At 44.8% G+C, this 26,442-nt stretch overlaps 1 protein-coding gene across 3 annotated transcripts in view; it reads left to right on the top strand.

The window, feature by feature from the left end:
• GLCE (glucuronic acid epimerase) overlaps positions 1 to 26,442 on the top strand; it is a 53,807-nt gene that overhangs the window by 633 nt on the left and 26,732 nt on the right. For 2 of the 3 annotated variants that reach the window (XM_081838971.1, XM_081838970.1), the window contains exon 2: positions 19,646 to 19,720. The exons of the other annotated variant lie outside the window; for it this stretch is intronic. The gene's annotated coding sequence lies outside the window, so the exon portion shown is untranslated. The remainder of the gene's footprint in view (positions 1 to 19,645; positions 19,721 to 26,442) is intronic. 3 annotated transcript variants of the gene reach the window in all.

The following is a 26,442-nucleotide window of genomic DNA, read 5'->3' on the forward strand; positions in this document are numbered from 1 at the left end:
GCCTTCCTTCTGAGACTGGGCTGGACCCATGGCTGCCCCCCAATGCACAACAAGCACAGCTGGCCTTTGTTGAGCTCTTCCCTTTCCTTGCCCCAGGAGTCAGAGGGTTTTTTTTGGGTGCTTCTGGATAACTCTTTTTCTTCCCCTCAGGAAACATGGTGGGTAACAGCTGTGTTAGTGTTGGCTGTGTCAATGTGCAGGTAGCCCTTTGCAAAGGGACTTTGGCAAAGGGAGGCAGGAGTCTGCCCCAAGAGCCTTACAATGTAAAAAAACAAAACAACCCTCAAAATATGTTTCTTTCAGTGCTCTGCCTGACTCTAGTGCTAGGGCACCCCAGCTTTCCTCAACCTGTTGCCCGTTAGCAGTCTTGGACTACAACTCCCATCAGATGCTGTGTCATACGGCTGTGCTGGAGTAGACTTTATGGCTGTGCTGGCTGACACTGATGGGAGTTGTAGTCTACAACAGTTGGACAGCACCAGGTTGTTGAAGACTCCTCTAGTTGTGATTGTTCTGAGAAGGTTATCAGTGGCTACTAGCCATGATGGCTATGCTGTGCCTCCAAGGTTGGAGGCACGAATGCTTCTGAATACAGTTGCTGGAAACCATAGAAGGGGACAGTGCTCATGTGCTCAGGTCTTGCTTGCTGGTTTCCCTTTGGGCCATCTGGTTGGTCACAGGATGCTGGACTAGAAAAGGCATCGGCCTGATCTAGCAAAACTCTTACATTCTTAAGATGACTGCAGAGATAACAGTTTTGGTGCTGGTAACAGCCAAAAACTTGCAGGAGAAGGAGATATGTCAGGGTTCAATATGTCTGAATGGGCAAATCCAGTGGCTAGCAAGATTTCCATCCACTGTGTCCTGGCCTTGTGTGATTCTAGCTGGAGGAACACTTTGAATTTTGGGGTTGCCTGGGACTTTATTTTTTTGGTAGTCTCAGTTGCACCCGTTGCACTGTCTTTGAGTCTTTTAGTGGATACTCTATCTGTTCCTTTCCTTTTCCATGTGAAGTTCACATTTCTTTGGCTGCAGTCTGAGAATCTAGATTCGAAATAGAGAGCAGAGCGCTTGGAATTTCACAGAAAAAAGATGTTGTCCACTTGGGATGTTGATGCTCGCATCATTGTTAAACAGTTGGGTTTGTTGCTGGTGCATTGTGTGGCCTAAAGGATGAAAATTTAGCAACCCTGAGAAAGGTAATTAGCAAAGCATATGGAAGAATTTATGGTGCATTAGTAAACTGGAGTGCAGATAATTTGCAAGCCTGACTTAACTAGGTATGAAGTGATGTGCACTTTCTGGGGGTTGTTAACTTGCAATCTCCAAGGTTGCCCACCTGGCCAAAAGAGCTGTGCCTTTGTGTTTGTTTCACTGCTGTGCAGGTGTAGTCTGGGCTTGGGATCAAGTTTGTGAATAGCTCTTTGTGTGGTGCCAGCACCTGCACTCTCAGGACCTAGGCAGCAAAGTGAACCGTGTGAAAAAATGGTGTTGCATGAGTTAGCTGGAGAGGAGCTGTTTGAAAAAACAAAGGCAGCTCTCCTGGTCTTAATTTAGCACCTATTACCAAAAACGATGCCAAGTATTCTTTGGGGAGCCGTGGGTGTCACAATGTGTGTGTGGGGGGGGATATGTGGTTTTATAAAGTGGTGCTGCTGTCATTTGACGTAACCAGTGTTGGAAATGCTGTGAATGGTCTGTATTGTAGGTGACGGCAAGGTGTGCTTAGGTCTTGCGTCTTTCCAGACTCGTATGGGGAAAGTATTTCCGTGTAGGAATAAGAATTCCTAGAACTGGTATAGTGTGGCATAGTCTCCATCAGCCTGCAGCCTTCCAGATGTTTTGGATGACAACTCCCATCAGATGCAGCTCAGCACATCCATATTCCCTTCAGATGCAGCATCATACAGCTATGCTGACTAGCAGTGTTAGAAACTCAGATAAATAAGCTAATTGCCAAATGGCACCTTAAACTTTAAAGTTATGGTCACCACAATGAAATGCCTAGGCACCTTTTTTCCTGTGGAATTTGTTATTATTTTTATACCACTTTGTATTTTAAAGAAGAAAATCTCGAAGCAAATAAAACAAATTCAAGCTTCAAGGAAAATATTTTAGACCCTTTTTAAAGTGACATTTTGCTTTCCCCATATTTATTTACCTAATTTATATAGCTGCCCCATAGGAAGCCAGTGTGGTGTAGTGGTTAGAGTGTTGGACTAGGATATTGGAGATCAGGTCTAAATCTCAATTCAGTCAGGAAGCTCACTGGCTGACCTTGGGCCAGTCACAGCCCCTTAACCTACCTCACAGGGTCATTATAGGGATTAACTGAGGGGGGGGGAACCACGTACTCCTCGGAGAAAAAGATGGGATATAAATGCAGTAAATAAGCTCTGCTTACCTAGGGTTGCCATATTTCAAAAAGTGAAAATCTGGACACAAAAGTTTTTGTTTTTATTTTATTTTGAGCCAAAGTTGCTTTTTTTCCTTTCCTTTTTCAAAATCTCAATTTCAAATTTCTGACTTCTGTACTTCGGCTATGTCTGGATGTACGGCAGCCTTAGCTGAAAGGGCCAGCTAGATGGAGATGTCTGTCGCCAGCCCAGCATCCAGAGATCCAGTTGCACCCATGCCCATTGCAAAATGTGCCTGGCGCCTAGCTAATTTCTAACATTGGTAATAACCAAGATGCTGACAGGGGAACCTTAAGAATCCCTAGTTGAAATCTTGCCTCTTGCATGTGCTTACTAGGTTTGAGAATAGTAATACCTACAGTAATTTTGTGCTCACATTTGATAATATACACAGAACACTTTGAACATGTTCAACTGCTATATAAATGCTAAGTACTATTAATAATGTGGCACCTATGTGTTGATGGCAGCGCATTATCATTCTGCACCAGAGAATCTCTGAATTTGGGCATTTGTGGCTTCTCAACACATGTGCACACAGCAAGACTAATCAGAGGCAGTATCATTAATATTTCTTACGCGAAATTGCCTTTGCAATTTGAGAGCCAGTGTGGTGTAGTGGTTGCAGTGTTAGACTATGACCTGGCAGACAAGAATACAAATCCCTGCTCAGCCATGAAGCTCACTGGGTGACCCTGGGCCAGTCACTGCCTCTCAGCCTCACCTACCTCACAGGGGGGTTGTGCGGATCAAATGAGGACTTGGAGAAAGAACCATGTATGCCACCTTGAGCTCCTTGGAGAAGAAGGTGGGATATAAATGCAGTCAATAAATTTGCTTAAGCAGTTTGCTCACATCTTGAGCGGCGCCCGAATACTTATCCTGGATGGTGAGAAGCACCGCCTGAGGAATTCAGGTCTCCTCTTCCTCCAGCCAAAATGGGTCAGTATTTCTGGAAATACTTGCTGCTGTGCTTTTCTTGCACAGCTGATTGATAAATGCAGGGCTTTGTCCTGGAGAGAACTGACAGCAAGCAGTCTATTCTCTTGTTGCTGGTTGATGCTGGCTTGAGAACTGAACAAAGCACTTTAAGAAATATATAAAATTTTGTGCTAGGTGTGATGTCGTTTGCCGTGATGCTAGAATCCTGGCCGAAAAAGACAATCTCCTTTAACTAGGCATGATGTGAACAGTGATTTGATGACTGATTTAGCCATTGATTGGCAGCAAATCATGCTTTTTATAGGATGAAGAAACAGCGCCACAATACCTGCATTATGATAAATGTGTTGTGATAGAATTGCACTGCCTTGTGGCACCCAACATTAACTCCAAGGTTCTCACCCCTGATGTTACAGCCCATCGTCCCCTATATTTCTGATTCAAGTCTTCCTGTGTTCACGTTGCAGCGCAGCCAAAACTACATCACCCTAACACAAGGGAGGCAGCACTGAAGACTCTGGTTAACCTCAAGGTTTCCATAATAAGGAAAGTCTATAAGGGGGAACTCCAAAACAGCAGCATATGGCAGGGTAGACAATGTGAAGCCCTCCAGGTTGTTTGGACAACAGCGCTCATCAGGCTCAAGCAGCACAGCCAATGGGCAAGGATGATGGGAGATGTAGTCCAAAATCTCTGGAGGGCAGGACCACCTATGGCATAAGGACTCCATGACATGGAACATTGGCTGACTGAGACGGGAAAATATGGGAACTGGGTGGGAGGGGGATGCAGTGGAGTAGGTTGGAAAAAGGAGGAGAGAAGTTACCTGGATATTAAAAGGATAAAATAGACCCCCTTTATTGTCTAGGTAGGTGAACTCTTCCAGAGGTGGAAGTGAGAGCTACCTATAGACATGAGTGGACAAATCTAAATATTTTAATATAGCTTGGGCTGGGCATAGGGGTCAACCTCACAACTCAGAGCCTCCCACCGACCAATAAGAACCAGCTCTTTTCCATGGGTATAGAATACTGACTGACTGTGGAGAGGAGCAGGGATGCAATGAGGCAACTGGGTCTCTGAACAAAATCATGACATGCTGCAACGTTTTGTTGCAGGATCCAGCTTCACTTCTGTTGCCCCAGTGTATGTGGTGCAGAGTCACTCCTTAGCAACCCTCCTTGTTCCCTCTACTGCACACAGACTCCATGACTGCCCTTTGACATTATTTATTGTTGTTGTTGCTGTTAGCATTATGATGATGATGCATTTATTTCCAAGGAGTTCAAGGTGGCATACATGGTTCTCCGCCTCCTCCTTTAATCCCCACAGCAACCCTGTGAGGTAGGTTAGGCTGAGAGGCAGTGACTGGCCCCCAAGATCAGCCAAGTATGGCTTTGAACCTTGGTCTCCTAGGTTCTAGTCCAGCACTCTGACCACTTCACCACACCAGATCTCATTCCGCCTCTCATTCTGACCTGGTTGCTTGTATTTGAGTCATCCCCCCTCCCAATAGTTCCAAAACTGCTTCTTTTCCCCTCTCACATCTTGATCCAATCCTTTTATGAGCCACACTCTCACTTCTGTTTCTTGGCCTCCTGTGACACCTGATTCCCTCTTACCATTGTGGACCGCTCTCACCATTCATCTCTTTGTCTGGCTAACATAGACTGTGAGCTCTCCTCCACCCTCCACTGCAAGGCTTGTGTGTGTCTTATGTACAGTGTCTAGCACACGGTGCTGTATAAATGTTAAACTGCGGCAGCACTAGAAGGTTAGCAAATGGGCTTCTTAGTCTTTTAATCTGCACTCCGTTTTCTGCCCTTGGCGTGAGATGCGAGACAAAATTAATGTACCGGCTTCGGTTTTTCAGGAGGAAAATACACACCAGTCGTGTTAACAGGTGTGTCTGGTGAAGCTTCAGTGGCTCCCTGATGTTTGCATTAATATTGCAGCCTCTGTGGACAAGCTGTAGGTTAGCTAAAGCACACAGCAGGGTTTAATAAGACGTGGTAGGAGAGAACTTTGCGCAAGCCATGGTGTTGTGCAGTTTATTTGCAGAGCTCAAAATTAGCCGAGGCCCTATAATGATTAGCAGCTGGCCGATAGCCCAGAAAGACGCACAGAGCCTGGATCTGGCAGCCCTTGGCAGTAATTTTCTGCAAGACAATTGTCCCTTAGCTCTTTTTATTATCGGATCGATTCTTTGACAATAGCACTTCTGTTTACAATGCTGATTCTATCAGGGTGCTTTCCGTAGTGTGGCCGGGTGTGACCTGGTTGCTCTCGTAGCTGCACATCTGTTTTCAAACCTGGCCACTTACCTTTCTCTTATTAGACTCCCCTTTCTCAACAGTCCCCACCCCCACCCCCTGCAACCTGTCTGAGCTGAATGGAGTGTGGAGCTGTGTCAGTTTGCTATGTTCCACATCCACTTGCAGGCAGACGTTCTCTAGGTCATCCACTCTGCTGCAAACAGTGTGCTGCCCCCTCTAATCAATTTGGAGTCCTCTAGGCGCTGGTGCAAACAAAGCCTTGCATGATGCAAAACAAGCAGAATGGTTGGCTGTACTGGACTGGATGAAGTGTCCATCAGGTTCAGCACTCTGCTTCCCAACAGTGTCTAGCTAAGGATACTCCTGGAGAACTCTCAAGGAGAGCATGATGGAGATAGGCACTAACTGTGAGTCCCTAATAAGGCTGGGCGATACCTGGTTTTCAACAGCATGATATATCACCAGCTAAATACCACGATATACTGATATATCTCCATGTCTGAAATAAGGATGGAACAATGTAGAGGCATTGGCTGGCTTACAGTTTTCCCCACACTGTGATTTTTGCACCGCGCGTGCACGCACAAACCCCCATGATTCACAATATATTGCCAGGTCAAAAACAATGAAACCGATATCACGTTTTGGGACGATACCCAGCCTTAGTCCCTAGCATCCATTGTGCAGGAGTGTACTACCTTGTATCTGGGAGTTCTGCCTTGCTATAGTGGCTAATTACTAGACTGCTCTTGTGCTTGAATCCTGCTTATTGGTTTCCTACAGGCAGCTGGTCTGCAACTGTGAGAACATGATGCTGGACTAGATGGGTCGTTGGCTTGGTTGTAAAAAAAACCCCTCAAAGCGGTTTACAAAAGATAAAATAATAAATCAAGACAAAATCACAACCCTGCTTTAGATTGATAAACTCACAGAGGAATCGGTTTGCTAGCTTCAGTTTTGTCCAGTAGCCAGTCAAGAGAACCTGTGACCAACCAGATGTTGTTTTTCAAGGTACCAGGTGTGTTTTGCTGCTAGAGGGCTGTGTTCGGTTGGCGGTCTCAAGTTGTGTCAACCTGTTCTGCAGTAACTCTTATTTTTGTAGTCATTATTATTTCTGCAGGAATAATAAGGTCAAACGAAAATCTGTGCAGAGAATGGAATTACAAACTAAGCCAAGTAGCAGAAATAATAAGTGATTACTTTTCTGGTGGATTTTCCTTTAGTGCAGTAAGCATGCCTAAGAATCTGTGCTAAAGATAGCCTTCCACAATCCTTTTGGATGGAGATAATACATATATTAATGATTGCAAGGATTATGTATGTGAGGAGCTGGGGGGGGGGAATACAGGGAAACCAAATAAATTGGATATACAGTGCGATCACAACTTATGCACATTTAACTTGTTCGATTGCAACCTTGCACGGTAGAAGGCCATCTGGTTGAAATTTTGCAAATTGGGAGACCTTAAGAGCTGTATTGTGTTGGGTGCAGAAAGAGCTTTTAAGCTCTCTGGAGGTTCTAAGGGGAAGTGCCCTCTCTACAGGTTAGATGGCTTCCAGTGGCTTCCTCTCCTCTCCTCTCCTCTCCTCTCCTCTCCTCTCCTCTCCTCTCCTCTAGAGGAAACGAACCAGCAACAGAAGGGGACAGTGCTGGTGCGGTAGACAATGTTGATAAGCCCTCTTCCTCAGCCTTCTGGAAGTTCCAATCCTTCTAAACAAAAACAGTTTTTGGCACCTAACCAAGCTCCCCAAAACAGCTTTAGCAAATAGCTTCTTGGTTATAATGCCTTAATGCTTCCGTTTCCCACTTCCCCTTTCTCCTTTCTGTTTAGTCCTATCCGGAAGTCTGTGTTATCCATCCTCCACATCTCAATCTATGGGACTAATCTCCTCCTGCTCTCTGCCCAGCATTGTCTTTGAATTGTAAGAAGCTTTTCTCCTTTTTAAGGCATAAATCTCCTCTTGATGTTACCTTCTCAGATGAGGATGCTTTTCCAAACAACATGTAAGGAGAATAAAATACGAAAACCATTTTCTTACCTCTGCGCTTTCCGCTCTCTTGCCAACAGAGAAGCGAAACCACTTTATTTCACAAGGAACAACTAGGCTTCATGGAATTGTAGAGTTGGGAGGGACCCCGAGGGTCATCTAGTTCAACCCCCTTCAATGCAGGAATCTTGATTAAAGCATCAAGGACAGATGGCCATCCAACCTCTGCTTGAACACCTCCAGTGAAGGAGAGTCCACAGCCTCCCGAGGGAGTTGGCTCCACTGTTGAACAGCTCTTACTGTTCTTCAGGTTAACTGTCTCTGAATTGTAATCAAGGGCTGAACCTGCCCTCTTTCCCTGCCACAGATATTAAGGGACACCAACTCGCCTGGTTAAGGATAGGTGATTCTGTGTAGATTTGTCATAATGAATGTGAATCTTGGCCAGACTGAACACTTTACGAATCTGCTTTCTTCCATGTAAGTATTCTCAGAGCCTTTGAAAGAAGTGGTAAAAAGCATCACTCTTCCAGCAATCTCCTTCATTCCCACATACAGTTCAAGGGATAATAATGTAACTACCTCCCCACCTCAAGACCCAAGAGGGTTAGGGGGAGAGAGCGAGTAGGGGGAGCTTAGAGGCTTCTTGGACATCAAAAAGAGACTTCAAAGGTGCTGTTGCACCTGCAGAATCCACAGTTGTGGCCTTGGGCTCTGGATCTGAAGCAAGCAAAGATCATGCATTAGTCAGCTCTTGCAGTTTCTCTTCATCTCTGTTCAACCAAGTGGCGACTGTTAGAAAGAGCTGCCTTGTTAGTGGAGCTTTGCTAGAGCCTTTCATTGAGGCTGGGTGACTTGTGGGAATTTGTTTGGGCCAGCCTTTATGGTGGCATGTCCTGCTGTCACACTTGCCCAAGCCCTGATTTTTAATTGTAGATGTTTGGGACACCTTCACACTTGGACAAAATTCATAACGCTAAACCTATTTGATATCTTACGAAACTGTATGCCGGAAGATCCAAGGCAGACAAAATTCATGCAGCACATACTTAAACTATGGAACTCACTTTCACAGGAGACAGTGATGGCCACCAACTTGGATGGCTTTGAAAGAGGATTAGACAAATTCACAGGAAGAGAAAGGCTATCACTGGCGACTAGCTATGATGGCTATGCTCTGCCCACAGCCATACTTCTGAATAGCAGTTGTTGGAAACCACTATAGGGGAGAGTGTTCTTGTGCTCAAATTTTGCCACAGGCATCATGCTGGTGAGAACCAGATGCCGAACCAGATGGGCAATCTGCAGCAGGCCCCAATTATATTCTTACAAGCGTGTGTTTCTGACTTCTGTATGCCTGGAGTTGCCACCTCACTATTATTAATATTAATTATTAGTATTTCTAATTATCAGGTAAGATTCAAACTCCTAATCTGCAGCAACCTCCTCTTTAGTATCCTGGGAATTCTTCACTGTGTTCTTGCCCCTCTAGCTACGGCAAACCCGAGAAGCTCACTGGCTAGTACTCAAAAGAAGCGCTAAGCTCCATTCCAACACAGATGCTGCCACAGCTTTTTATGAATTAAATAGTAACATGTCTGCGACGGGCTCGGACAGCTGGCTCTGGGCTTTAGTTGGGTTTGTGAAGCTGCCTTAGCAAGTGAGGAGAAGCGAACTCCCAGCCTGCCACGGGGGGCATGTCCTGTTGGTGCAATGATTAATGCACGATGGTGGATGCCAGCGCATCTTGAGTCCTGGGTGGCTGTGTAAAGTAGGTCAGCTATTTTTTAAGTCATGATTATTTTATCAATGTTCCTTTGTAAGGGGGGGGTGGAGGATAATGTGTGTGTTTGTTTGAAAATGGCAACTTCATTAGCGATCAGCACAACAGCAGCGCTGCTTAAATGGGTGCTTTCCTGTCTCTCAGTTTCCACCTGTGCTATCCAAGCATATATTTTATTTGTGGCATTTAAAGCCCACCTATTCCTCTTAGGGGTGCAAAGTGGCATACCTGTTTTCCACACCCATGCACCCCATAACAACACAGAGGCAGTGACTGGCTCAAGGTCACAAAGTGAGCCTCATGGCTGAGTAGGGGTTTGAACACTGGTCTCCCAGGTCCTAGTCCAGCACTCTAATTGTACAGTGGTACCTCGGGTTACATACGCCTCAGGTTACATACGCTTCAGGTTACAGACTCCGCTAACCCAGAAATATTACCACGGGTTAAGAACTTTGCTTCAGGATGAGAACAGAAATTGTGCAGCGGCGGCGCAGCGGCAGCAGGAGACCCCATTAGCTAAAGTGGTGCTTCAGGTTAAGAACAGTTTCAGGTTAAGAACAGACCTCCAGAACAAATGAAGTACTTAACCCGAGGTACCACTGTACACCACACTGGCTTTTCAGCATTGTCCTGTTGTGATTGCAAGCACTGGTCACACTGAGAAGCTTGGCACTTAAGTCTTAGAATCACAGAATCATTCTTGTAGAGTAGGAAGGGACTACGAGGGTCATCTAGCCCCACCCCCTGCAATGCAGGAATCTTTTGCCCAACGTGGGGCTCAAACCCACGACCTGGAGATTAAGAGTCTCATGCTCTGATTGAGCTATCCATCATGAGCCATCTTATGCCTGTTTACTCGGAAGCAGGCCCACACTGTGCACAGCATCAACCACAGCAAACATGGCCAATGGCTAGGGATGATGGGAGCTGGTAGTCCAACAACACCTGGAGGACCACAGGTCCCCCACACCTGGTGCGTAGGATTGCAGCCTTAACCTCCAAAAGCCTCTGAACAAGTCAGTATTTTTTATTATTTAGAGCCTCTGTATCTCACTCTTCAGCCGGAAGAGTGGCTCCTGGTATGATTTACATGCATAGTTGGTGAAAACAATACAGTCTCTACGCACCGGCTTAACAGACAGTCTAAAAGACACGGCATACAAGGTGAGAGGGACAGGGAGGGAAGAGGGGAAGAAAAGCAAACTCTGGTATCTGTCCTTAAAAGCTAAATGGTTCTTATAATCAGCAGGAATGGAAACAGTTCAGTGGCAAGAAGCCCAGCATGATTGAGCAGGCCTTTCAGGGGCACAGATGGAGGTCAGCCCTGCTTCCCATCCTTCCCATCGAAGGCAGCCTGGTGGGATGGCAGCTACCAGCTCCTTCCACCACAACCCTCTGCCTCCGATTTCGGGAGGCTTTCTCGCTGAATTTTCAGCAGGCAATTTCATTCTCTCACCCTGCCCTGAAACCTCCTCCTTCTGGGCTATGTTTAGAGGAGTGCCCCCCCCTCCATTTGAGGCAAAGGACTCATTAAAAATGCAGCGTTTTCTAGGCCACGAAGCTCGCTGTTTTACTCTGGAATTAGGCTTCTCAAAGCAAATCCTTTTATCTGTTCCAGCTCAGCAGAACAAGGAACGTTGGATGCTCTCATATTTTGGGAGTGCTCAGGACTCTCCCCCCCCCCTCTGCTTTTTCAGATGGCAATGAGATTTGCTCAGCTTGGAGATCAGCTGATGCCTTGTCAGGCTTGGTATTTAAACTAGACAGCAGCCTGGCATCTGACTGGCTTCCACACCTCCTGCTTCTGTCTGTCATGTGTGAACCTGGACACATTTCCTGTTTAATGGATGCACTGCTTAAGTGATTAATTCTCGGAAGTGATTGGGTATGTTTCCATTCGTTTTCTTTCCCCAGACTCTGGAGGAAACAGACTTTTCGGTTGTCTGCTCAAAACCTTATATTCAGGGCTCAGTGCAGAGTTCTACATTTTATTCAAGAGCTCTTGGTTCTTGTGGCTGTACCAGGGGGCTGAGGCATCTGCTTCATGGAGGAAGAGGGCTATCAATGGCTACTAGTGACAATCGCTATCCTCTGCCTCCACAGTTGGAGGCAGCAATGCTTCTGAATAGCAGTTGCTAGAAACCGCAGGAGAGAAGGGTGCTCTTCTGCTCAAATCCAAAATGAGCCACCTAGTCCACCATCCTGCCCTTGAGACTGACCTAGAAACTCCAGCGGGTGCAGAATGCCGCAGTGAGACTCCTTACGGGGTCCTCGCCGCAGGATCACATTCACCCGGTGCTATACCAGCTGCACTGGCTCCCGGTGGAGTACAGGATCAGGTTTAAGGTTTTGGTTTTAACCTTTAAAGCCCTATACGGCCTAGGACCCTCGTACCTACGGCACCGCCTCTCCTGGTATGTCCCACGGAGGACTTTATGGTCTTCAAACAAAAACATCTTGGCGGTCCCGGGCTTTCTCGGCTGTGGTCCCGATCTGTGGTCCCGATCTGGTGGAACGCTCTGTCACAAGAGACTAGGGCCCTGCGGGACCTGACATCTTTCTGCAGGACCTGCAAGACAGAGCTGTTCCACCAGGCCTTTGGCCAAGGCACAGTCTGACCCCCTCCTTTGGTAATCCTCACAGAACTCTAGCCCAATGGTTGCCATGAATTTTGAATTGATTTTTAAATGAATTGATTTTAGAATGTTGTGTTACTTTTATTGTTGTTAGCCTCTCTGAGCCCGGCTTTGGCTGGGGAGGGTGGGATATAAATAAATAAATATATATATATATATATTAATATATTATTATTATTATTATTATTATTATTATTATTATTATTATTATCATCCCATTCTCACAGTTGCCCACCAGGTGCCCATTATGAGAAAGCAGCACCCAAGCACAAGAACAACTCTCCCCTTGTGTGGTTTCCAGCAGCTGGTATTTAGACGCATTACTGCTTCCCAGCTGTGGAGGCAGAGCATAGCCATCATGCCTAGTAGCCATCAATAGCCATCTCCTCTATGAATTTGTCCAATCCTTTTTAAAAGCCCATTTAGGTTGGTAGCCATCACTGCGTCCTGTGGGAGGGAGTTCCATAGTTCAGCTATGCGCTGCATGAAGAAGGACTTCTTTTTATATGTGCCGAGTCTTCCAACTTTGGGGGAAGCTGTTTTGGTTGGGTTTTAAGTAGGCAGTGTTCGTCAGCTGTGAGGATCTAGCTCCACGAACTTTTATCGACTACGTTGTACAGAATTTGTTGGGAGTGTGCACACAAACAAACACCCTCTTTAACTCTGTTGGCGGCCTCTTTATTTTAATACGTAAGCTGCCTTGGAGGAATTCTAATCTGGAAAGGTAGGTGGCATAGGATTGTATTAGATCTGGACCACGAGTATTTGTACAGGGTTTTGCAGGAAATTCTGGAGATGGGCTTTATCGCTTATTTGAATGCATAATCCTGGGCTGCAGATGTAAACTCTCCCCCTGCCCCCACCTCCTCTGTTCTAGAAGACATTAATGGGCTGGCCTTTAGCCTCTGCTAGCTTTTAAGAAGTTAGGAAGGTATTAGCTCCTCCAGTTCTTCTTAATTGTGTTACACTTTGAAAAAAAAAGTGCATTCTTTAAGTCTTAACTGAGACCCCAAGTTTCCATTTTAAAAAGTAAGTCTCTAGTCCTAGGAAGGAAGTTGTGGGGGTTTTTTGTTAGTGCTTTTTATGGTGCATTCTTACTATATTTGTTTTTTGATGAATTTTCTGTTGGAATGGCAGGATATAAATATTCTAAATAATCCATTGTGTGCCCTTGCATGCTGGCACGGAGCTTGGTAGATTCTACATTTTACTTCCTAGAAATAGCCTAGATGCATTTTCATGGCTAACGTCATTACTGAGTGTTAGCTCACGCGTACTAATTTAAAGCAGGTTGTATTTCAGTTGATTGCTTGAACAACCAGATAACTCTGCTGTGCTATACTGCCCTGTTACAATTCTGGAGCCTTTCCAATCTGGGTTCAGGCCCAATTTTGAGACTGAGACAGCCTTGGACAGGTGGAGTGTACCGGTTTCTGCTGGACCCTTCAATAGCTTGTTTTTTAAATTGCTCTTCGGTTGGGTGTGTGGGTGTGTGGGTGTGTGTGCAATGGCCCTGAGAAATGGGGAAGCAAATTTTGGACCCACACTAGAAACTATAGCTGGTGCAAAATCTAGTTGCTTCATAGACCATTGCATTCCATATCTGTATCATTTGCAATGGCTTCCTGTTCGTTTCTGGGTTCTATTAAAGGCATTAGGACAAGGAAATTTGGAGCACCTGCTTCCTCCCACATTGTTGTGTGCGGCCCTTATTCACGTAATGTTTTACTTTGAAGATCAGTGGGGGGCACAGTGAGAGCCTGACCAGCCATGGGTGCCCTGCCCCCTCCACCAATCGTGAAGAAGTGCCTCCCATTTTGGGCATGTTCATGTCCATTTGGGGCAAGATATCACCCCAAATCTGTGCAACTTACCCAAAATGTGTTCCGATGGCAGTGCTGCTTCTCCAGTGTTGGGTGCAGCTAGGGCTCACAGCATTGGCAGGAGTAGGTAGGTGGCAGCACTTTTTGTTCCACTTCAAGTGGTAAAATGGGAAACACCGCTCCAGGGCACAGGAATGGGTCTTTTGCTTGTCCTTTTTTTAGAGCCTTGGTATTAGTTGCATCCATTTAAACTTTCCTGTAAGCCCTCTTCTGTGCTCTTATAAGAGCTAAAAGGGGAGGGGTATGTCATTTAAACAATTCTGCAGGTTTCTCCTCGTGCCTTAGCCTGGAATCCAAGCAGAATTAATGCTCCCTGAAAACTCATTGGCCATTTCATGAATTGCTCAAGAGCATGGGTAGGCAAATTAAGGCCCGGGGGCCGGATCAGGCCCAATCACCTTCTAAATCTGGCCTGCAGACGGTCCGGGAATCAGCGTTTTTTTACATGAGTAGAATGTGTGCTTTTATTGAAAATGCATCTCTGGGTTATTTGTGGGGCATAGGAATTCGTTCATTCCCTCCCCAAAATATAGTCTGGCCTCCCACAAGGTCTGAGGGACAGTGGACTGGCCCCCTGCTGAAAAAGTTTGCTGATCCCTGCTCAAGAGGAACAATAATGACAACTCCTTGGGGTTGATATGATTCAACCATTAAGGGATGACAAAGATTCTCTCCCCTAAGAACATAAGACGAGTATGCTGGATCAGACCAGCGGTCCATCCAGTCTTGTTCCTACAGTAGCCCACCGCAGTGTTAGAAATTAGCCAGGCGCAAGGCGCATTCTGCTTCTGGTGCTGGTCCAGTTGCGACTACATGGAGATTTCTGGGCACCAGGTTGGCAACCACAGTTCAAAAACCTCTTCCTTAGTCCATAGTTAATTCCATTTCCACTGTATATGTTTCTTTTCCTTGAGTACTCGGACAAGTAAATTGTTGTAAGAGCAAGCTACAGTCAAGCAATGTAGTTGAGACCATAGAATCGTAGTGCTGGAATCATCTGGCCCAAGCCCCCTGGTGAATAGACATCCCATTGGCAACCATAACCTAGATTTAAGCTGCCATTTGGCACCATGTCTGAGTTTCTGACACTGCCCACCAAATGCCAACTATGGGAAACCTACAGGAAGGATCAGAGGGCAGTGGCAACTGGCATGTAGAGGCATAATGGCTCCAACTTGGAGGCTGGACATAGCCATTGTGGCCAGTAGTCACTAATAGCCATATGGACCCTGAATTTGTGTCTCCTTCTAAAGTCATCCTGTGACTGCCTACTCTTGGAGAGAGTTCCTGAGTTCAACTGTGCAGAGCGTTCAGCGTCATTGGATAGCTCTGAGTTTTAGCATTATGAAAGAGATGAATTTTTGTTTTTGGCATTTCTATCATGTCTCCTTTGACTCTCAAAAGATCCCTTCCTCCTCCCTATTGGGCCCCTTTTTAAAGATCTTTGACATTTCTCTTCCAAATGGAGTGGTTTTAGGTTAGATGGAAAATGCAGGCGGGGGAAAAACAACTCCAGTTGCATTTTGCTGTACTGTATTAAAATTTAAAGTGCTTTTTGGGTTCTTACGGTTGGAAGGGTGCTAATTAATTCATGATTTCACTAACAGCTAAAGTGTTCGAAAAGTCAGCTTGTTTATAGTTTCTGAAATCTGTACGAAGTTGAGAGTCAATTGCAGCATGAAGTTGCAAGTGGGGAAAACTAGTTGAGGCTTTGGGGCACTTCAGTTTCTGACTTAAAATAAATACCGACCCGTGATTTGTTTTTAAAACTAAGTTTCTGGATTGTGGGGAAAGAAGGTTGCTGGAGAATGTCTCCTCCGAGAAAGTAAAGTAAAGGAGCTGGATTTCTGGAAAGTGTCAGCTGTTTCTGAGAATGATGTATGTGCAGCTTTTAAAGCCATTTCTAACACATCTTGGAATGCCTCGCTTAAGTGTGATATATGCGGTGAACTCTTCTCTTAAAAGCCTTGTGCAACGTGGCATTCACACCAGTAACAGGCACGACCTCCATTTCAACTCCAGCTGATTTCAGGCACTCAGACAAAAAGTCTTTTAATTATTGCTCTTTCTACCCTGGTGCTGGGGACATTTTGGACCTCCCGATGTTGCCGGACTACAGCTCCCATCATCCCTGACCATTAACTGTGCTTGCTAAGCCTGATGGGAGTTGTAGTCTGGCTGGTAGCATCTGCGGGTCCAGAGGTTCTCCACTCCTGCTCTGTACCAAATTGGGTTCCATGGTGGATGAAAGGTGAGCTATTAATGTATGGAAATACATTACATTCTTTGAAAACCAGCTCCCACTGATACGTTTAATGTTCTTATCGTAGCACTGTGTATATGTCGCCTTGTGATGTTTTATATGAAAGCATGGCTTTAAAATATTAAAATAAATAAAAGTTAGGTGGATTCGATCTGGCCCCAAGGGTAAGCAGTGACTAGTACCAACTTGGGCAAGCAAATTGGGGAGTAGTTTTTCCTATCACATGTCTGTGGTTCCTGCATCGCAGGGGGTTGGTCTAGATGACCCTTTGTGACCCTTCCAACTCTACCATTCTATTATCCTATGTCCAAATCCACCCAAGCCTGGTTAACTTGTCTTTCCACAAGTCTTGTCTACTCTTATGAGTTTCTGACCCCTGCCTTACAGCTGGTCAACCAGAGCTGAGTATTGTAACAGTGGAAACATATCGTATTAACTCTCCCAGCAATGCGTAGGAGCTACCTACTGTGGGCACTGGGGATCCAGATGGAATTTATCTTCAGATTTCGCCCTGAGTCTCCCATTGTTAACATGAGAATATAAAGAGCCTAGCTGAGGCATAAATGAAACCAGGGCTTACAAGATCAAGGAAAATGAATGTTCTTCTTGGTAGAGAAGCCATCTTTGCTGGATGAATATCCAAGCAATTATGAACTCTGCTTCTCCCTTTGATATATTTTTCATGGGTGTGAAAGCTACCTTCTACTTAGAAGATTTAATTGGATTCTGTCCATACAGACTGCTTGAAACTGAACTCTCTAGTTAAAAAGAAACATATCGTTGCCCGTGTAATAAAATAAAATAAAACCAATGTATTTCAAAGTAAGCTAAAACCAGTAACCTCCTGGCTTTATCTACAATGCTGTGATCTGATAAGTAGATCTTAATCTTTAGCTGCACAATTTATTGGGAACTTGGGTCCTTTGCAGGGCCTATTAAACGGACGGGACGTGTTCAGGAGATGTTCCTGGCGGATTAGGGGCAGAGTTTTTCCATGTCCTGTCCCTTGCCTTGTAGATAAAAGGCTTTCCCCCTCTCTCTTGCGAAGTTTCTTCCTTCTAACAGAAAAACACTGGGGACTGGACCAGCAGATTGAGTCACTCTTTGCTTCTGATGGCTTGAGCTTCACAAAGCGAATTGTGTTTCTTCTGGTCTGTGTGTGCGTATCTTCCGGCAAAGCAAATCCTAAATTGGATTAGACCCGAAATGCTGCCTTTCCCTTCATTTTCAGGGAGAAATAGAATAGGCAGAATCAAGCTGAACATGCTTTCCTTTCCCAGTCTGCCACCCAGCCATTAATGGAAACTGTCCAGGGTACCTGAAGCATTATTTGCTTGAAGACAGAGGGAGCCTAAAGGTTTTGATTCTAGTTGATTGGAGTCATCTAGCTTAGTATTGTCAACTCTGGCTGGCAGCAACTCTCTAGGGTTTCAGACAAGGTTCTCTTGCATTTCCCTACCTGGAGATGCCAGGGAACATTTTGCATGCAATGCAAGCACTCCAGGACTGAGCTCCCCACCCCAACCAAGAAAGGGGGGAGCCTTCAGGTGGGGAATATCTGTGGCCCTCCAGAGGTTTTCAGACTCCTATCATTCCCGGCCAACCAGACTAGTGGTCAGTAGTGCTGGAAGTTGGAGTCCATCACTATCTGGAGGGCCACAGATTAGCTATGGAATCCAGGTAATCTTGGCTTAAGGTGTCTTTTTTTGGGATGGTAGCAACTGATGATGTGTTTCTCTAGTGATGAATTTTTCACTGAAAGCTAAAGATGGTTGAAAGAATGGGAGCATGTTGGGGGAATGCTTTCTTATAGCAATGGAAAGAGAACTCTTTTTTTTTAAAGTAACATCAATCACAATTGTGTGTCTTTGGGGAAGATGTTATACTGCTGGGCTGTAATCATTAAAAACCCACATATCAGTGTTTACAGCAGCTGAAGCCTCTTTTTCCTTGGTTCTGTATCTTTGCTCCAAATTATATAAGAAATGCTGTAAAAAAATATACAAAAAACAAACCACCAAACACTTGGTTGTGAGGATTTTTTTTTTTTTTAAATGGCTGTAGCTTTTTCTTTTCTCCAGCCCTGGAAGAGAACCTTAACAATTTAATGGTGCCTGATGCACTAATAAAGATGCCTGCGTGGTTACGTTTAATCCTTTAAAGAGCAGAAAAGAACACTGAAGTTATCAGCATTCCAAAAGCAAGACACACAGACTTAAATATATGCAAAGCCTCAGAGAGGCTGGAGAAATGTACTGTGTTGCAGGAAGATCCTGACAGCCCCCTTGCATCTTTTTGCAAAGTGAGATCTGAATTATTAAAGCTGCCTTTGTTTATTAAATTGAGCCTCTAGCAAAAGGGTTAAACCAGAGAAATGGCACATAGACTTTGACTGTATTGGGCATCATTTTTAATAGGTGTTACACTTTTTGTGTGTGTGTCTATTACTACCTTAGGGATGTTTCAACAAGATGAGAAGAATGCATTTTGCATATTGGAAAATGGCAGCAATTTTGCCGCCTCGAGTGGGGCAAGATGGTGAAAAAAGACTAAAAAAAAAGAGGTTTTGTGAAAAATGTGCGCACACCCATCCAGGTTTTTGGAATGAGGGTAATAAGTGCAAAATGACATTACTGAAAGTTTGTTTTCCAGTTCTGTGCTACTTTAGATCATTGGGCTGCCTTCATTTTTCTGTAGTTTCAACACCGGAATGGAATTCTCTTTTTTGCAGTCCACTTTGTGACATACAATTTTTCCTCTCTGCTTTGCACACCCCACTTCAGTTTTTTTGCCCTTGTGCCTTGAGAAATATGCAGGTGATGGAAAATCTTGGCCATTGCAGGGGCAGAGGAAGGACCTCTCCTTTACTTGGGATCTGCAAACCAAACTTTTTCAGGCTTCATCTGTTCCTGTGCTCAGAAGTATAAGAGATGAGGTTAACTTGTTCCAAGAGCAGAGAGAGCTTGGCCCGACAGGCTTGTGTTAGTTTTTTCTTCGGTTTTTAAATCTCTCTTCCCCACCACCCACCCTTTTTTAAAAAAATAAAATAAAAATAAAAACTGTAGACTTTTGAGTGGAACTCTGTAACTGTTTATTTAAAGCAAGAATCCTTTAAATATGGTTGGGGGATTTGAATCCAGTGTCTCCCAAAACGTTTAATGAAAGCCCTGCCTTTTATGACACCACCGGGCAGCTGCTGGGATTAAATCTTCAATTAGGTAGGATTGCGGCAGGCCAAGCAGATTAAACTCCTTTGCAGCTGAAGCAGCTGCCTTGAGGAAATGACATTTATGCGCTTGATCCCTTTTTGAGTTCCCCGTGTCAAGCCTTGAAACATATCAGCGGGGCTGCCTTTGAGAGCAGAAGGGAGCCGCCGCTGCTGCGGAGGAGGAGGAGTTGCAGACAGCAAAACACACATTCAGGGGATCTTAACTATCTTTATTTTTATTCCCCCAGATGGTTACTGGAAACCTTCTTAAAAGCTTGGATTCAGAGATGTATTAGTGTTTAGAGGCCTCCTTTTGACTTAAGGTAAGATGTCTTAATCAAATCATCCTCTGGCCCTCTCCGTTTTTTGTCTGAACTCCCCCCCCCCCCCCAGCCAGACTGGACTGGAGATGCTCTGAAATCACATAGGATGGACCCTCCTGCTGCTTGGCATTTAAACAGTTAATGTTCATTCTGTGTTAATAAAACTTTCCAGCTGCTTAGGTCATGTGGAGAAGGAGCTTGTGGTGGAAGGAAGGGCAGGCTGATAATCCACAAGGAGTTATAGTAGTATGATGATACTGTTGAGTTGGGGGTCTGTTGTGCATATAATACAGAATCGCCTTGTTTGTTCAGTAAGCAGATTTGCAGCAGGGAGGGTGGTAGAGAAGCACGGTTTGCAAAACGACCCCCCCTTTAACACGTGCGGTCTAGGCTAGGTAAGCAGCAATTACAGGTATGCTGCAACATGCAGTTACTGATTTCCCTCTTGCGACCTGAGAGCCTTCCTGAACCAAACATGAATCTACTTGTTCAGGTTCGTAAGTGTTAACTGTCCAAAATCTCAATTTAATTGCTGCAAGGCTAGCAATGGGATTGCAAGGTAATGTTCCCTTTTAAAAGTTGAAAATTTCGTAGGGCCATGTGTATTAAAAGACCACCAAATTTAAACAAAATTAAACATAACAAAGCATGAAGATTCTTGAAAGCGTATGAGCTGTGATTACCATTTCTAGAGAATTAGTCGTCTTTGGCAGTTTTTTAACCACAGAGCTTAACTTGTGAGAACTGCTTATAATGGTGTGGAGGAACCTTCCCCACAAGAGTCTAGGAAGCATAATTAAAACACCTAGGCAGTGTGGTTTCAGATGTCAGTTCAATTCCCTTCCATGTTTATAGCTTAATAGGAGGATGGGGTTGGAAGCAAGAATTAAGACTGACAAAGAAACTCTTTAATCTAATGTCCCATATGATAGCCTTGTCATTTTCTGTTTAAAATCTCCCATGTGTTTATTTTTCTTTTCAAAATGGAATATTATCATTTTTTAACAGGGCATTTTAAATAGTGACCTTGTGCGGGCAGAATCTACACACTTTCTGTGCCGTGTGACGCTGTATAGCATTGCCAGATAACTTATGTTTTTAAATGTTCCAAATTCCTTATTTTCAAAAGGAGAAAAGTGTGATACATTTGTTCATCTTAACTTCTTGGCTAAAAAAGGAAGGTAATGAAGTTTTTCCCTGGAAAAACAGTAAATCATTGTTAGAATTAGAATTGTGGTGTTCTCCTGCATTCCATACCTGAACAATTCAGCCAGTATTTTGGAATTTTTCATCAGGTACTTGCTATGTTCTTTGCGGAAGAATCAGTTTGGGTTCAGACTTAGCATAGTTCCAAAACATCAACTGATCATGGGCTTCATATTAACCTGCAACAAACGAAGTTCCAGTATGTGTATTTAATCTGCAGACAAGCTCCCCCCTCCCTTCTGCTGTAGGTTTAAAATGCATCCTATAAGTGCATTTTGCAGCCTGCTTATGGAGCCTCAATTCTGAGGTGTCTTTTGTGGATGAAAGTGCTTGCTGATCTGAATTTCGAAGGTTGATGAAATTAAACTGCAGGAGGACTGATGGCAATCTACAGAGCTTTAATGTTATGGCATTATACATATTTAGAAGCGGATTGGATTGAATCCCACTGAGGGAAAGCAGCCTTATTCATAGACCCCTGTCCTGGGTATGCTTTTTTTAAATAAAAAAGCCTGATGGATATGCTCAACATTATGATGAACGTGTTGCTTGCTGAAAATCATTTTGCTGTCAAAAGGACCATATCAGAGACTTGATTGCCTTAAGTGTAGTCTTGCGGGGCTTCTTTGAGGGTGGGGGAAAGAGAGAGGGGAGGGGAGGGATGATTGCAAAATCGCAATGCTTTGTGTAAACTGTTCTTGCCTTCATGAATTATTCATTTAACCCCCACCCCAAAGCATCAGACTGCTTGCTATATTGCAGAATTTAATACATCTTAAGTGACACTGAATTTGTTAATATGGTGAAGGACGAGAACACGGGCTAGTTAAAAATATCTGTGCCCAGCATGCAGCAGCAGGAAAGAAGGGCTTGTTGACTTGAACTGAAAAGGGTATAAATATGTGGTATATATGTGTGTATGATATATCTGCATGCCTAATATTTTTGCCACAAGCAAAAGGGGATAGATTGGGCGTTGTTCTTGAAAGCTTTGAGCAGACAACTTGGATGGCTTTAAAAGAGGATTGGACATGGCTACCCATGACTACTAGCCACAATGCTCTGCATCTATGATCAGAGGGGTTGTGCCTCTCTGAATTCCACTTGCTGGGAACTGCAGGTGGACAGAGTGCTGTTTGACTCATGGCTTTCCAAAGGCATCTGGGTGGCCACTGTGAGAACAGGATGCTGGACTAGACGGGCCTCTTTTAGCCTCGTCTTAGGCAAGGCCAGTGCTTCAGTGAGGCGAGGTGAATAAATTTGCCTCAGGCGGCAGATCCCATCCCTGCTGTTGTGCTGTTGCCAGCTCTGCCAGGACTTTACCTGTGCCACAGATCCCTTCCCCTCACTGCTGCTGCTGAGCCCTAGCCGCTGGCATGGCAGCGTGAGCACAGCTGTGGGCAAGGGTGCAATTGTAGCTACAGGGCTGGCAGCAGGGAGGGAGCCCGGATCTACAGGGTGAGGGGGGCTGGCGGGGCATTTTTCCTGCACTGTGAAGGTACCCCAGGCTGTCCCTGGTCTTACGTCATTGTACAAGTGCTCGATGGATGGGGGGGTCAGCACTGTCCCCATCATTGTGGCCTTGGTCAGACCACACCTGGAATACAGTGTCCAGTTCTGGATGCCACAGTTTAAGGATATTGACAAGCTGGAACATGTGCAAATGAGGGTAAGAAGATCACAGGCTCGAAACCAAACCTTATGAGGAACAGTGGAAGGAGCTGGGTATGTTTAGCCTGGAGAAGAGGAGACTGAGAGGAGATAGGATACCCATTTTCAAATATTTCACATGGAAGAAGGAACAAGCTTGTTTTCTCCTACTCTGGAGGGTAGGACTCAACCCAATGGCTTCCAAGTTACAAGAAAGGAGATTTCAACGAAACATCAGGAAGAACTTTCTGACAGTAAGAGCTGTTTGACAGTGGAACAGGTTCCCTTGGGAGGTTGTGGACTCTCCTTCACTGGATGTTTTTAAACAGAGGCTGGATGGCCAGCTCTCCTGGGTGCTTTAGTTGAGATTCCTGCATTGCAAGGGGTTGGACTAGATGACCCTATATGATCCTGTGTTTTGAGAGTACCACACCCCCCATCCTTGATGTTGTGTCCAAGTGCTCGGAAATGGGTCTCCTTGCCTCTTGGGTGCCTTCACGTTGCAGCTGCTACAGTCAGTCCGAGGCTTCTCATGGCACGGGGTGCCATTCGCAGACTTCTGTGTCAAATGGGGCTTAGGAAACAAGCAGCAGTTGATGTGCCAACTTCCAGCTTGTCATTAGAATTGCCACTGGAGGGAAGGTTATCAAATGACGTTTCTTCTGCCCCCAAATGCATGGTGAAGAATCTTCACTGGATGTTTTTTGTTCTAGTTGCATTTCAGTGGTTAATCCACACTTTCCTGTGCACTGTGAAACCCATGCTTTGCTTAGGCTTGTGTGAAGGGATGTCTAAATCCCTTCTGATTGGCTCCAAAGCCCGGAACGTCCTGTGAGTGGGGCGGCCGGGTTGGCTCTTGACCTGTTTGATCCCATTTTGGAGTTCCGAGATTCCAGTCTTGGTGTCCCAATTAAAAATAGATTTATTGGAAGAATCTATTAGCATTGGTGGCATCAGTTTCTAAATAAGCTCGCCCACCTGTCACGAGAGCCGAGCAGACTGGTAACTGGGGAGTTGGCCTGGTTGGGGAGGCTGTTTCACCAGGGAAAGCTGTGCTTTGAGTCGGGTGGCCAAGGGGTGGGAGTCCAGCACAATCCTCCTTAAAAGGGAAGGATTTCGCAAAGATAGGAATCTAGGAAGCTGCCTTATTCCAAGTCATGCCAGTGATTCATCAGATCTGTCTTATACCCATGATTCCCATGTGAGCAGTACTGACCCACAGGGATCACCCAGAGAGGCATGAAAAAGCAAGCGAGTAGCAGTGGGGCTCTGGGGGTGTGACCCTCTGAGTGCATTGTTCACTTTTTTTCAGTTGACCAAGCTAGAACCTAGAGCGAAACACCTCCCTTGCTTCATATTTAAAGTTTTAGTGCTGTTGGCAATTTCCAAGCTACAGTATTTCCTTTGGTCGCATTTGTTTCCATTCACAATTCTGAGTTTGTTGCAATTCACAGCGAGGTCACAAGATAGGGGAGTGGAGGAATAACTAATTGAGCTACAAAATGACATTGAGCTGAAGCCAAGGTTTTAAGAGTTTTGGTTGCAGAAGGTGAATTTCTGAATGCTATCCCGCACTATGGTCGGCGGTTTAAGAAGCTCCGTGTTGCATTTCCAACATCATATTTGATGAAATGTGGTTTTTGTGTGGTCATCCGACTTCTCTTCAAGCAAAGAAATCAGCTGCCAATTACTAAGCATGGTGATTTAAGACTCCTGCTAAGTTACTTTAAACCAGATGTAGGGAAACCTTTATCACTTCAACAAGCCAATCCTGGACATTAAGAATTTACTGAAGTAGTTACTAAATGTGGTATCTAAGATTCTTGCTAAATAACTATCAGACTTGGAAATACTGGTATCTGATCAAGTTCATCAGTTTTGTTGAATTAAGTAAACCAAATACTTACAACTGGATTTTAAATAAATGTGCAATTAATTGTTACTGTTCTGAATGGTATTGTGTTATTATCTTCTTAATGGCTTGTGCCAAACACTATTATGAGTGATGTTTTTTATAGCGTAGGGCCGGAGCTGTTTATGGAACCAAGGGTGACAGGGTTGCCATTAACAGTTTGGGAACCACTGGTCTACACTAAAGGACAGCAGCTTTTCAAGATTTTGGGCAGGAAGCATTCTTACCCCTACCTGTTGATGCTGGAGATTGAACCTTTGCCACTGAGCTGCAGCCAGATGCAGAGGGGGAGAATAGATAGGTGCAGGTGAAACAGGATTGGCGATCTCTGAACAAGCACAGGCCAAGGAGTTAGCTGTGTGCCAAGAGTAAGTGTGTTGTATGGGGCAAAAGCAATTAGCAGTTGTCAGCCCCACCTGCCCTATAAATTTAAACCAGTATCATACCACTCTAAACAGCCATGGCTTCCCCCTATATAGAATCCTAGGAACTGTAGTTGGGTAAAGATGCTGAGAGTTGTTGTGAAGCCCCTGTTCCCCTCATAAGAGTGACAATTCTCAGAGTGGTTTAACAATCAGACCTCTTCCCCAGAAAACTCTCGAGAACTGTAGCTGTGGGAAGGGGGAACAGTGCCCTGCTAACAACTCTCAGCATAAGATAGTCCAGAGAATTGCAGAGCTGAGGCTCGTATCCGTGAGCTCAGCTTCCGTTTCCAGCAACCCCTCACTCTTCTTCTCACTTTCCTCATCCTACATTGTGGAATTCCTGCTTCTCTCCCTGCCACACTCTTAAAAAACTGTTGTTTCTTCTCCAGGCTTGCAGATCGACTCTTTGCAAACAGCTTAGAACACATCGCTCCTTTTCTTTCCTTCGGCATAAAAAAACAAGTCTAAGCAAGACTGTTCCAACATGTGTGCCTGGAAATTTCCACAGAGACTAACTCGTTGTCTTGCCTCATGGCTTTGGCTCAGCAGTTTCCCTGGGAAGGTGGGAGCCTGTCTGGATTTGCAGGGGCAGCGTCCAGGCTGACGCTCCTCCTGCAGTTCTTCTGGAAACTGCCACGCCGCTATATTTCTGGAATGAGAGAGATTCTTAGCACAAAGACCCTGAAAAGAGCAGTATTTGAATTGGGGTGGGGAATCCTGTCTTGGTAATGTAAGGCAGTGCTGCTTCTCTGAGATGAATGGAAGCTCTTGCCATTAGTCAGAGACTGGTGTGAGGACCGAAGTCTATCAGTTAATGGGGGCACCTAACAGTTCAGGCGCTTATAAGAATGGAGGCCCTGTTGTAATGCTGTAGAATTTCAAAGGAAACCAAATATAGCTGATGCTGTTAGGAAAGACCAAACATTTGCTATGATGGTGGTCCTATATGGAAAGACCAAAGGTTCGCCCACACATAGCTAGGGCGGTGATGGTTCCTAAAACCAAGGGGAGAGGAGGGAGGGAGAACCAACTGATGAAAAGCTCCCTTGACTGGAGGCTATTATTAACTTTCTGCATAGCAGCCTTTTGCAGGTTCATTGTCACTTGTCAGAAGGCAGGACACATTTTGAAAGCAACTCTGCTAATATTAACTCCCCAACCCCAATATCATTTCAAGGCTGGCTCTTCAAAGTGGTTTTTCCCCCCTGGTACATTATGAAATGAAAATATTTATGTATTTATGCTTTCTGAGTTGTCAGCAACTCTCCCTATACAGTTCTTTTTTCTTTTTCTTTTTCTTTTACAATCAGCATTTTTCTCTTTTGGAAAGGTCATCCAGGCCAGCATATTTATTCACACTTCCCTGAGGACTTGAAACTTATCTGCCCTGTTTTGGAAAACCTAATTTGTTTTGCTGGACCAAGCAAAGTTCAAGCCAAATCCTGCATCTTCTATAGGAGTTGCCATTGACTCCCAAGTGCAAGCAGGTAGTGGTGTTCCGCATTTCATTTATTTATACATACATAGCA

The sequence above is a fragment of the Podarcis erhardii genome, assembly GCF_964252035.2.
Source record: "Podarcis erhardii genome assembly, chromosome: 14".
NCBI classification, from domain to species: domain Eukaryota; kingdom Metazoa; phylum Chordata; class Lepidosauria; order Squamata; family Lacertidae; genus Podarcis; species Podarcis erhardii.